Below are 13577 nucleotides of genomic sequence, written 5' to 3'. Positions count from 1 at the left end.
TGATCAGTTCCTGTGTAATCAGTGTTCATGTTCTTCACAGGTTCTTCTCTCAATGATCAGGTTCATCAGACTCCGTTCAACATTCTGGAAAAGCGAGGAGGAGAAGCCAGAATCAGATGCTCTCATGAAATCCAGAACTACAACATAATCCTCTGGTACAAAAGACTAGAGAACAAACAGCTGCAGCTGCTAGGATATCGATTAATAGACAACACAACTCCTGAACCTGGAACTGGCGTGAAGATGGAGTTAGAAGGAAATGCAAATACAGGAGAGACCTGTACTTTAGTAATAAAGGAGCTGAATGAGAACAGCAGCGCAGTTTACTACTGTGCTGCTAGTTACCACAGTGCTGAATATCACTGCTGCTCTGTGCAAAAACCTCACATCCTGCTGCACCTGCATGAACTCTCCACTTTCAGTCATTTCATTAGGGAGTATTTTGTCTAAACAGGATGTTGTTATGGAGGCGAAATTTTACGACACTGGACAGAAACTTAACTTTTGTTTGTTAGAACTGCTTTGGAGTACGACTGGCCAATAAATGAATAATATATAACTCAACAGACAGTAATATCAATAGATAATATGTCTGATAGAACGTTCAATAATTTCACTGAACTCCAATCCAGAACCTCACAGCTTTCTGGAGGATGTAGACAGAGAAAAGGCGTTAGCCGCTGAACCTCTCTCGGCTAGCTAAGCTACAATGCCAGCTCATTCACTTTTTGGTTACCTAGCAACAACTTGTTGAGTAATAGTTTCAGCTCTTGCCGACGTCCCTCATAATTTCTTAAAAATAGAAAACAACGTGGAGTGAGAGCAGGAAATGAGTTCAAGAAGAAGAAACTGTGAATTAAACAGAGAACATGTCACCAGCTGGGCAGCATTTAAGATATTTAAAATATAAAACACTAACAAATAACGATCAGCATTGACTAACATGAAACACTTCATGATACGTTTTTCAGCCATAATCGCCGAGATAAAAACAGCTTTTATTAGACTCATAAAATAATATTTAAGCACACAGCTTAAATATTCTATTTTATTTACATGGCCATTTAGATTCCAGAGGATCACATAAGTAATTTAATAATTATTAGTATGCATTTAGAGAACTTAATGCAAATGTGTGCCATTTTATTTAAAGACGTTTTTTGTTTTTGTATGTGTTGCATAGTTATGTAACAACTGGTTAAAAACACGATTCACTTTCGTGTTAAGTCAAGTGAATTGATCAAAAAGTATCTACATTTTACATAGGATTTTGTTGACTTTATTGACAGTAGCTTTAATCGACTAAAATAATATAAAACTAGACTAATAATTTTGATCCTCACACACTGTCTAACAGGCCAATTTAACTCCATTCACAACAAAATTCTCCTAACATATATATTTATTCCTAATTTCTTCAGATTTTTATTATAATTATTATTTTTGCTGTTTTTAACTTTGCAAAACTTCCAGTTGATAAGCTTCACTGTGAATTATTATTTTTGCCCAGTAGGAGGCAGTGTTTCCTATCACACAGGGGCACATCCAGTATAAAGAGTTTATAATAACAGGTTATACCAGGGGTCCCCAAACTTTTTCCTGTGAGGGCCACATAACTTTTCCCTTCTCTGGTGGGGGACCGGAGTCAGTTTGTAACAGAAAAGGTGTGACGATTGCAGGAGTGCCTAAATGTAAAAATTTATTGTTTTCCAGAAAGCACAATCAAATAACATTCTCTGGGTTCTTCACAGAACAAAAGTCAGGAAATAAATAATAACACTATTAATGAAATAAATAATAACCAAATAACCCTCTCTGGGTTCTTCACAGAAAAAATCCAGGAAGGATTATAGTCCGTATTTTCCTAACTATGAGCCGCACCGGACTATAAACCACAACCCCAAAGTTTTTTTTAAACCAGTAAACATACACATATAAGCCGCAGATATCTCTGCCGCTCCAGGTTTTCCACAACGATGCAGCAGCAGCAGCAGCAGCAGCAGCAGCAGCAGAGGGGGGCGGACACCCAAAATTTTAGTCATAACAGGTCATTTGAATATCACATTTATTACGTCGAAAAAGAAAAGTTGCCAAGTTTAGATTTAACTGAACTAATTACGGTAGTTTCCGAACGGTAACTGTAACAGTAAAAGTGTTGATCCTTTGTGTCTGCTACTAGCATGTGCTAAATGAAAATGGGCGCTTTCTTCTTCTTCTTTAGATTTCAACAGCAGCTTGCATCCATTATTGTTGCACTACTGCCATCTATTGGATCCTAATATCTATACCTCAAATTCTCATAATGATCCCAGTATTATTTAAAAAACAGTTAAAAAGCCTTTCCCCTCAATGCAGGTATTTCCAAAATTAATTCAATAAACAAGTTACTTTTATTATCATATGTTAACATAAAGGCTCGTTTTGAAGTATCAGCTGCTTACAGGCATTGCTTCGAAGAACTCTACCTGGAATGCGGCGTTCATAACAGACAAGCGTGTTCATCTGTTCTACCGCTAGCAAACAATCGTACTGATTAAATAACATAAAAGTCAAGCAGTTCCCTAAAAGTCCAACAGATGGCAGCAATGCGCCATGCAAAACAAAACACACACACACACACACACAAAAGGACACAATTCCTGCTAAAGAGCCCCCTGGTGGTTCAAGGAAAATCCACATATAAACCGGAAAATACAATATATGAAAAAAAATCTGAATGCTCTCTGGTATTGTTCAGGGGGCCGGGCAAAATGTGGAGGCGGGCCAGATCCGGCCCGCGGACCGTAGTTTGGGGACCCCTGGGTTATAGTTTGCAACTAGATTTAAACTGATTTTTTAACACTAACTGTTATTTTTAGGATAATATTTACTCTTTAAGAGTTGACAGAGTGTTTTTCACCTCTTAAAGTGAGTCTTTTTTTAAATCCCTGATGTGATATTTTATGCTAAGAAGTGGAGCTAAGGTGACTCCGCCCACCTGGATTACTTCATATGCAGCCATAGCAACATAACCAAAGACAATCTGACTGGAACAAAATGATCCTCCTCATCCTCTGCTGCTTAAGCCTGCATATCACACTTGTTTCTGGTATGAAAAGTCTTCCAGAATGTTCTCTGGTTTTTAACTCAAACGGATCAAAACTCCTCATTTCTTTAAGCCTCACATTTGATTTTGTGTCCCCTGACAGGTTCGTCTCCAAGTGACCAGATCATCCAGATTCCTGCTGACATGTTCAGAAACCCTGGAGAAACGGCAAAGATCAGCTGCTCTCACAGTATCCCAGACTACGACCGCATCCTCTGGTCCGCATCCATGAGATGAAGCTCCTGGGATACATGCTGGGAGACGACGGATATCCAGAGAAGGAGCTCAACGTGAAGATAGACGGGAGCGCAAACAAAGACAAAAACAGCACTTTAACCGTGGCAGAGCTCAGCCCAGACAGCAGTGCAGTTTATTACTGTGCTGCTCGCTACCACAGTGCTGAATATCACTGCTGCTCTGTGCAAAAACCTCCTCACAGGTGCAGCTGTGTGAACTCTGGGCTTCTGATAGTTTTAGATTTTTCATTATAGATTAGTTTTATTTTGTTCGGACTGCTTGTTCGTCTAATTCAGTTAGTTTTAGTTCATTTTTAGAGTTTACTTGTTTTTCTGAGCTGCAATTAGTTAAATATTGTTCAGTTTCAGTTGAGTTTTTATTGAAGTAGTTTTAGTTTTTTCATACCTTCTATTTATTTTAGTTCTTGCCATTTTGTAAGTTTTTAGTTAACTACAGTAACTTTGTCAGCCCCTTCCGTAGCATAAAGCAGCATCTTACAGAACAAAATAATAATAATCTCTAGGGGGCGCTGTGACTCCACCCACAGAATGTGTGTTGATGCTGATTGGAGGTTTTAAAAGAATCAGAACCACAGAAACACTGAACACCTTCAGTACCTACAGTCAACATTACAGTCAACCTACAAACAGCAGCATGATGTTAATCTTGCTGGTCTTGATGGTTCAGATCCTTGTTGTGGTTTCAGGTAATGTTTAATATATCAGTCATTTACTCTCTTGTCATTTCATTAGTAGATGTGTTTCTGACTGTTGTATCCTGATGATAAATAATATTTGATCAGTTCCTGTGTAATCAGTGTTCATGTTCGTCGCAGGTTCTTCTCTGAGTGATCAGGTTCATCAGACTCCGTTCAACATTGTGGCAAAGCGAGGAGGAGAAGCCAGAATCAGATGCTCTCATGATATCCAGAACTATGAAGTTATCCTCTGGTACAAGAGACTAGAGGACAAACAGCTGCAGCTCCTGGGATATCGGTATAAAGACAACACAAATCCTGAACCTGGAACCGATGTGAAGCTGGAGATGGACGGCGGTGGAGATAAAGGGGAGAACTGCACTTTAACAATCAAAGAGCTGAATGAGAAAAGCAGTGCAGTTTATTTCTGTGCTGCTCGCTACCACAGTGCTGAATATCACTGCTGCTCTGTGCAAAAACCTCCTCACAGGTGCAGCTGTGTGAACTCTGGGCTTCTGATAGTTTTAGGCTTTTATTATAGATTAGCTCTATTTCATTGGGATTCTTTGTCTAATTCAGTTTGTCAGTTTTTAGAGTTTGTTTACTTGTTTTTATGAGCTGCAATTAGTTAAATATTGTTTAGGGCTGTTGTAAACAAATATTTTAGTAATTGAGTCATCTATCGATTATTCTTACGATTAATCGAGTAATTAAAAAATTGATCAAATAAAATATTGGTGAATCTGGCATAATAGCAGTGTTACTATCGGATATCAATATCAGTCCAATTTTTCATATTTGAGCATGAGCTTAGAAAGTTAACCTGTAACAATAATAGCTCACTTTCTAAGTTAACCTGAAGAAAAGTTATACAAAGATCTGAAATTATATTCAATTTAATAATAAAAAGGCAGGCTCACAAATACACTTATAAAAATGTCTATGCTCCAGCTTTTAGTTTATGTATTCATCTTCAGTGAGTTTAATAGATGAATTCTCACCTTGCCCCACACCTGTCACGCTTTGGGCTTGAAAATACGGGAAATGTCACCTGGAGTGGTGGTGGGGAGGGGAGCGGGGAACAGACGGACGAACGAACTTAAGATGGGGGGTGAGACACGACCTGTAGACCAGGGGACGAACGTAAGAACGGGGGGAACAATACGGGATATTTACGGCACCTTCGTTCGCCACATTCAGAAACTCATCTACCAGCCATGCAACGTCACGATGATTTCCGCCACCCGTTTGTTCAGACCGGGATGATGTGAAATTTATTGTGCGGTTCGTCCGTAAAGCTACACTTACACTGTAACCATCAAGTACTCAGCCGCCCGCCGTGTTCAGTCTATATGCTTACCTGTATAAATACTCCTGCAGCGCTCTTCCTGCCGTTCGCTCTGAACCAGCAGCTCCCGGAGGAGAAAGGCTGACAGACATCGCGCCAGTCATTTTAAGGATGTTTATGGGTCTCCCAAAGACGGTGAAAACCCGGGCACTATCATCAATCAATAAAATCCCCATGGGCTGAACTTAAAGATTGGACGTTATGCCGCTAACACTTAGCATTCGTCAACAACTGAGAGGCGGAAGTCAGAGCTCCGCGCACCACAAATACATTTTCCTCGAGGAATTTTAGAAATCAAGGTACTCGAATCACTCGAGGAATCGTTTCAGCCATAGTTTAGTTTTAATTAGTAGTTTTAGTTTTGTCATACTTTATTTATTTCGGCTTTTGTAATTTTGTTAGTTTTAGTTAACTACGGTAATCTTGGTTAGCTCCTTCCATAACATAGAGCAGCATCTTACTGGAGAAAATAATAATAATCTCTAGGGGGCGCTGTGACTCCGCCCACAGAACGTGTGTCGATGCTGATTGGAGGTTTTAAAAGAATCAGAGCCACAGAAACACTGAACACCTTCAGTACCTACAGTCAACACTATAGCAAACCTACAAACAGCAGCATGATGTTAATCCTGCTGGTCTTGATGGTTCAGATCCTTGTTGTGGTTTCAGGTAATGTTTAATATATCAGTCATTTACTCTCTTGTCATTTCATTAGTAGATGTGTTTCTGACTGTTTTATCCTGATGATAAATAATATTTGATCAGTTCCTGTGTAATCAGTGCTCATGTTCTTCACAGGTTCTTCTCTGAGTGATCAGGTTCATCAGACTCCGTTCAACATTGTGGCAAAGCGAGGAGGAGAAGCCAGAATCAGATGCTCTCATGATATCCAGAACTACGATGTAATCCTCTGGTACAAGAGACTAGAGGACAAACAGCTGCAGCTGTTGGGGTATAGATATATGGACAACACAACTCCTGAACCTGGAACTGATGTGAAGCTGGAGATGGATGGGAGTGGAGATAAAGGAGAGAACTGCACTTTAACAATCAAAGAGCTGAATGAGAAAAGCAGTGCAGTTTATTTCTGTGCTGCTCGCTACCACAGTGCTGAATATCACTGCTGCTCTGTGCAAAAACCTCACATCTTGCTGCACCTGCATGAACTCGTGCCCCCCCAAGGTTTAGCATTGACTATTAGTCAAGTTATTATTTATAATTATTGCCTTTTTTTTAAGACTTTATAGTTTGTGTTTAGGTATTAATCTTCCAGTCTTCAAATAACACATAACTATCGAGTGATATTTTCAAATTTCATGCATTTCTTGTCAACTTAAACTTTTTTTAACTCAAAAACATGGCTGCCGGCTGGATGACTTCCCTAGCGCCCTGAGCACCGGGCTCAGCAGGTTTTCTTGGGGATACCCTGATGTAGGCTTCAATTGGGTAATGAATGCTCAACAGGAGATATAATGGTTCAAAAATGTATTCAATTATTGTTGAACAACAAACTGACACCGTTGTTTTCTCCCAACTTTTACTGTTGCCATTTTACAGACTAGCATAAGCGTCGCCAGGAGGAGAATGGAGTACCGTAATCTGCCGACAGCTGACGTGAACTGCTTTAGTTGGATGGCAAAAAAAAGAAAATAAAAACATTTTCACATCAGTTTGAAAGGCTAACAAATAGACTTAAAAACAAAAACTGTTTGTTCTGTTTGTTTTATTTAGTTTTGCAAACACGCAGTATAATTACAGGTAGTTATAGTTTTCCCCCCATTTTTATTTACTGAAGTTTTTGCAATTTTGTTAGTTTTTAATTAATTACAGTAACTTTGTCAGCCCCTTCCGTAGCATAAAGCAGCATCTTACAGAACAAAATAATAATAATCTCTAGGGGGCGCTGTGACTCCGCCCACAGAACGTGTGTTGATGCTGATTGGAGGTTTTAAAAGAATCAGAACCACAGAAACACTGAACACCTTCAGTACCTACAGTCAACATTACAGTCAACCTACAAACAGCAGCATGATGTTAATCCTGCTGGTCTTGATGGTTCAGATCCTTGTTTTGGTTTCAGGTATCAGTTTTAATACATCAGTCATTTACTCTGTTGACATTTCATTAGTAGATGTGTTTCTGACTGTTGTACCCTGATGATAATATTTGATCAGTTCCTGTGTAATCAGTGTTCATGTTCGTCGCAGGTTCTTCTCTGAGTGATCAGGTTCATCAGACTCCGTTCAACATTGTGGCAAAGCGAGGAGGAGAAGCCAGAATCAGATGCTCTCATGAAATCCAGAACTACGATGTAATCCTCTGGTACAAGAGACTAGAGGACAAACAGCTGCAGCTCCTGGGATATCGGTATAAAGACAACACAAATCCTGAACCTGGAACCGATGTGAAGCTGGAGATGGACGGCAGTGGAGATAAAGGGGAGAACTGCACTTTAACAATCAAAGAGCTGAGTGTGAAAAGCAGTGCAGTTTATTTCTGTGCTGCTAAGTTACCACAGTGCTGAATATCACTGCTGCTCTGTGCAAAAACCTCCTCACAGGTGCAGCTGTGTGAACTCTCCACTTTCAGTCATTTCATTAGGATCTTTCTGCATGGAGTTTGTGGGTTCTCTCTGCAGCTTCCTCCCACAGTCCAAAAACATCATTTAGGTTCACTGGTCTCTGTGAATTGTCTTTATACGAGATTTATAGTAGATGTGTGCGGATTGATCCTAAATATCAACAATATCAATATTGTTGAGGTGTAAGGTATCAGTATCAGATTGATTCTAATATGGTAAGATCGATACTTCAGTTTTAGATTCCATCTTGAAATGCTATTTTATTATTGCACTGTAGATTTATCTCTACCCAATAAAAATTTTTTGTGATTTGCTCAGATGATTTTTGTTTTTGCACCGTTTATAATGTTAATATATTATTAAGGTAATCTGTACAAAGCTATAAGCTTGGTCTAAATTCTGTCCTCGGTTTTCAAAGAAAAAAAAAACCACATCAGAAGTTTGTTGATATGCCAGATTTAAATAAAAAGCATCAATAATGGCATCATTGCTGGTATCAGCATCTTCGATACTGACCCTTATTTACTTAGTATCTAATCAATGCCAACTTGTTATCACAAAGACCAAAGAACACAGCAGAAAGGTCAGGGAGGAAGATGCAGAGAAGATTAAGAACATTTAGGTTATAAAATAATATCCAACAGAGCTCAGTTTGGTCCAAAAGTAAAGACAACATTTATCTAAGAAGCAGCCAAGAGGCCCATGGTAACTTTGGAAGAGTTGCAGAGATCAAGTGGTCAGGTGAGAGAATCTGCTGTTAGGAAAACAATTAGTCATGCACTCCACAAATCTAATTTTTAATGGTAGAGTGGTAAGAAGAAAGCCAGAAGTGTGTGGGTGCAGCAAACATTACCAATATGAAACCGTTAGAGAATGAGTTGAGACTCAGCAGAGGTCTGACTTCCTGCAGGACAAAGAACTACAATACGATGGTTGACAAATGATGTTCAAAGATGGTCTCTATTTAGTTTGAACTTTTGCTACTTTTCAGGAGGAGCAACCAAAAATGCTAGTTTTACATGAATACTGTACTGAAGGACTCGAAGTGCTCGAACATTGTAGTGCTAAACCAGAAATAGAGAGATGTGAGAAGAGGGCTGTAGGCGATTGGTTTCTGTGTTTAGAAGAGGAGGAGACATCATGATTCAACCCAGTTTGAAAGTTTTGTTTTGTCTGAAAGGTTTTTCTTCCGGTGTATAATGTTAGGGAAGGTAACTGTCCTGACAGAAAATGATCATCTTCATCTTTGCTTTAACTTTTGTTTCTGTTTCAGGTAAGGCAGGTTTCTTGCTCGAGAAAGAGTGAGCTCACCATCTGAAGTATTTGACTAAAAAAAATCCTCCTTTCCCGTTTTTAAGTTTGATTTTAGTGAAGTAAATCTTTTCAACAGGTTCTTCTCTCAGTGACCAAGTCCACCAGACTCCTCCTGACAAGTTCTGCTACCGTGGAGATAAACCCCAAATCAGCTGCAGACATGAAATTCAGGACTACACAGTAATCCGCTGGTACAAACAGTCGACGGACCACCACATGCAGTACCTGGGGTACACGAACGTCAACGATGGCTATGCAGAGACAGGAGTGAACGTGAAAATAAATGGAGGAGCAACTGAAGGGAAAACCTGCAGTTTAACGATCGAGGGAGTCGACACGAGCAGCAGCGGCGTTTACTTCTGTGCTGCTAGTCAACACAGTGCTGCATGTCTCTGCTTCTCTGTACAAAAACCTCCAAACTGCAGATTTCTTTCATCTGAGGCCAGCAGCTTACTGATCGGTACAGCTGCTTCATTGTCTCTTCTTCGTGGGGTTATTTTGATTCCAGTTTTTTCGGTTCATGTTGGTGTTATTTTACATGATTATCTTTGATGTGGACAGTTCGGTTAATATTTCAGATAGATTCCTAGCCATAAAGTTCACTCTGAAATTATGGTCAGTTCCTCTTAAAATGATCAAATATAAAGTAAACTAGCATGTTGTAAATAAATCACTGTAAAATAAAAGCTGCCTGTAGAGGCCGCCTGAGGTCTGATGAGGGTGGATCGTTTTTATGTTTTGGTCTGATCTCACCTAGACTGGCCTTGATAAGTTCCAGGTTCCTGAAAGTAATCTCAAAGTTACTTTCAGGAACTTGGAGTTACTCAAGCTAGCTAGTTAGCTGGTTGGTTAGTTAACTAGCTAGATAGAAGACATTCAGCCTTCACATGTAGCTTTAGTGCGATGGGCTTTTATAGAACTCTGGTTTGGACATTTGAAAAGTTAATTTTTTTTATAGTATGAAGTTGATGTATGTGGATTTTGACATATATTTCGCTCACAGTGATGCTGGAAAATAATTTTTCTCTACATTTTCCGTGCCAGAACGTGACGCTGCCGCCACCATGTTGAACGGGACAGACAGTCCATGTTCTTATTATCAGTAGGTGGCAGCACAGCCTCACTGTTTCAGCGTTCAGTAGTTGCTGGGATTCCAGTAACATTCAGAAGGAGAGCAGCACTTCAACACAACCCACTTTGAAACTTTCCCAGCTCAAGCGCTTTCCTCAGAGTCAGAGAGTGATGTTAGACGAATTGAGTACACACACCTAAACTGCTGTGAGATTTGCTCTGACAATGATCCTTCTACTTTATATAAGTTTTTGCTTATTTTCCCTTCCAGGTAAAATATGTTTTCTGTCAGTTTGCAGCATATCTGAAGAACCTGTTGCCTCATTGAAGGTTTTCTCTCTCAGACGCACACAAAACCTAACTTTCTCCACTGCTTTTCTTTTTCCAGGTTCTTCGCTCAGTGACCAAGTCATTCAGCTTCCAGCAAACATCATTAAAAACTCTGGAAAAGACACTGTAATAAAATGTTCACATCAAGCTCCCAACTTTGATAAGATCCTCTGGTATAAACAAACCGAGGACCACCAGATGCAGTACCTGGGGTACATGAACGTTAACACCGGCTATCCAGAGACCGGAGTGAAAGTGAAGATAGACGGAGAAGCAACTGAAGGGAAAACCTGCAGTTTAACAATCGAGGGAGTCGACACGAGCAGCAGCGGCGTTTACTTCTGTGCTGCTAGTCAACACAGTGCTGCATGTCTCTGCTTCTCAGCACAAAAACCTCCAAACGGCAGATTTCCGTCATCTGAGGCCAGCAGCTATCAGATCATTGCACCTGCAACTCTTTAGACTAGTACCAATTTTAGTAGATTAAACAATAGAAATCAAATTAAACTGTTTCACTACTTGTACATGCAGCTATTTTACTTTTTAGTGTTTTTTTAATTCTTACATACCAGCTTGTTTTTACTCCAAATTACTTGAGTTAGAGATTGAATTAAAGACTCGACTCTCAGATCAGGAGTCTGAAATCTGGTTTTGTGAATTGATTCTGACTCTGGTTTGAGGTTGAAAGTCAAATCACCATCAAAGTGATGAAACATGAGAGAAAAGGTAAGCAAGCAGACTGTTTAAAACCTGATCACCAAGTTCACTGTGAAAAATGATTTCATTATAACACTTAGAAATGCATAATGTGCAGATTTCTGATGATAAATATCCTCCTTAATGTTTGCTCCTCTTCATTTACCTCTAACCAACTTTATTTTGCTCAAGTTCTGATTTTTAATCCTCATTAAAAAAAAATTTTTATGTGGAACTTTGTCCACAAGGGGGCAGTGTTTCTCAACCAGTTTTACTCTATGGATAATCAGCACATTGCAGGAAACGAGTGAAAGTTTGACTGAATAATGAAACTTATCAGAAAACAGAACCACAAAGAAAATGAAATGATTTTTATCATTTGCAAACATGAATCCGTTTTACAAAATTACATTAAATGACTAACAGCATGTGTCAGTGTTTAACATAAAGACGGTTCCACCATGTGTCATAGTTGGTGGGTGGAAGTGGTGAGGAGAAACGCCGAGACCCAGGTTATGGTGAAGATGATGATGTTTAATGATAGATGTAGCGGCACGGAACAACGGGGAGCACAAGGAACACAGGGAAACAGACGGGTACACACGAGGATCCGACAAGCACACAGACAACAGGTGAGACTAAATTCACATGGGGTAATCAAGGGAACGAGACACACCTGGGAGACAATCAACGGGGAAGACGCAGAGACAGGACTCACAGGGAACAGGATCACAGAAAAAAACTCAAAAACACACACACAGAAACACAGATTATGACACCATGAACTAAAAATGATCACAAAGAACTCAATATTTTTATAGTGCAAGAACAAGAATATTCATGGCAAATGTTGCACCATAACCGTATGGAAAGCACAAAAGACAAAAGCATAAACACAAATAGAAAACTTAACTGAAATCATCTTTTTTGGCTTATTTAAAGTTTTTTTTATTTGTCTAACTCAGAGTTTATAGAGTCTTTGACATCTCCAGCTGATCTAACGCTGATCAGCTCAGATATCTCAGTTTTATAAGTTCAGAAGAAGCCGAGGGGAAACGGCCACGCCCACTTTTCTGCCTTTAAATGCAGCAAGGAAAACGGAAGCAGAACCATTTTAAAGTGAGATAAGATGATGCTGTTCATCCTCTGCTGGATGAGCTCAAACATCTTACTAGCTTCAGGTAAAAATGATATGAAGAATCAAATTCAAACTATGTATTTTCTTTATAAAGTAAAGAGATTCACTTATTGTTTGTTTTTCTTAATCCAGAGAAACAAAACAGAGTCCAAATTCGACTCATCAGAATGGACACTGTTGGCTGTTTTTGTTGTCTTTTCCTCCAGGTTCCTCCCTGAGCGACCAGGTCGTCCAGACTCCAGCTGAGATGTTCCAGAAAACCAGAGAAACAGCCAGAATCAGCTGTTCTCACAGCATCCAGACCTCCAACCAGATCCTCTGGTACCAACAGACTGAGCATCAGATGCAGCTGCTGGGATACATGACAGGAACCAGTCCGCTTCCAGAGGAGGGAGTGAACGTGGAGATGGCGGGGAGCGCGAATGCAAACCAGATCTGCACTTTAATAATCAAAGAGCTGAACGTGAGCAGCAGTGAACCGCAGCACTGTGCTGCTAGCAGCACAGTGCTGCGGTTCACTGCTGCTCAGTGCAAAAACCCAACATCAGTGTTTCTGTAATCTGCGTCGCAGCTCACCTCATCCTGCACCTCCAAGGAAGCAGCGTGATTCATCCCACCGGGTTTTATACTTCAGTTCATTCAAATGTTTTACATTTTGATTAAGAGTTTAATCAAAGAGCGAGATCAGGAAACTGCAAAGATAAAGTCTGACCAAGCAAACTAAAGTTAATGTGGAATCATGAGTATCAGGATCAGTTTTGTAAGTAAATTCAAACTGATAAAAAAAGAGAAGATATTAGTATTTTTTTTATTTTTTAACAGATAAAATCATTTCAGTTCAATTTCAAATTCAACAATACTTTGCTTTCAAAGGGAAATCAAATAATATAACTCAAGTCATTCAACATTTTTAAAGAGTTATTGTAGATGGAGATGGTGGGACAGATCTCCTGCAGCAGTCCGTGTTGCAGTGAATTTCAAAAAGCCTCTCATAAAAGTATAATTTTCAAACTCCAACAGAGAAACTAATGTGTTTACTGTAAAATATTTACAAAAGCAGCACTAAAAATTATAACCTAT

Source organism: Poecilia reticulata, chromosome 22, assembly GCF_904066995.2.
Source record: "Poecilia reticulata chromosome 22, P_reticulata-male-v2, whole genome shotgun sequence".
Classification (NCBI taxonomy): domain Eukaryota; kingdom Metazoa; phylum Chordata; class Actinopteri; order Cyprinodontiformes; family Poeciliidae; genus Poecilia; species Poecilia reticulata.
Note: the sequence above shows the minus strand (reverse complement) of the source record.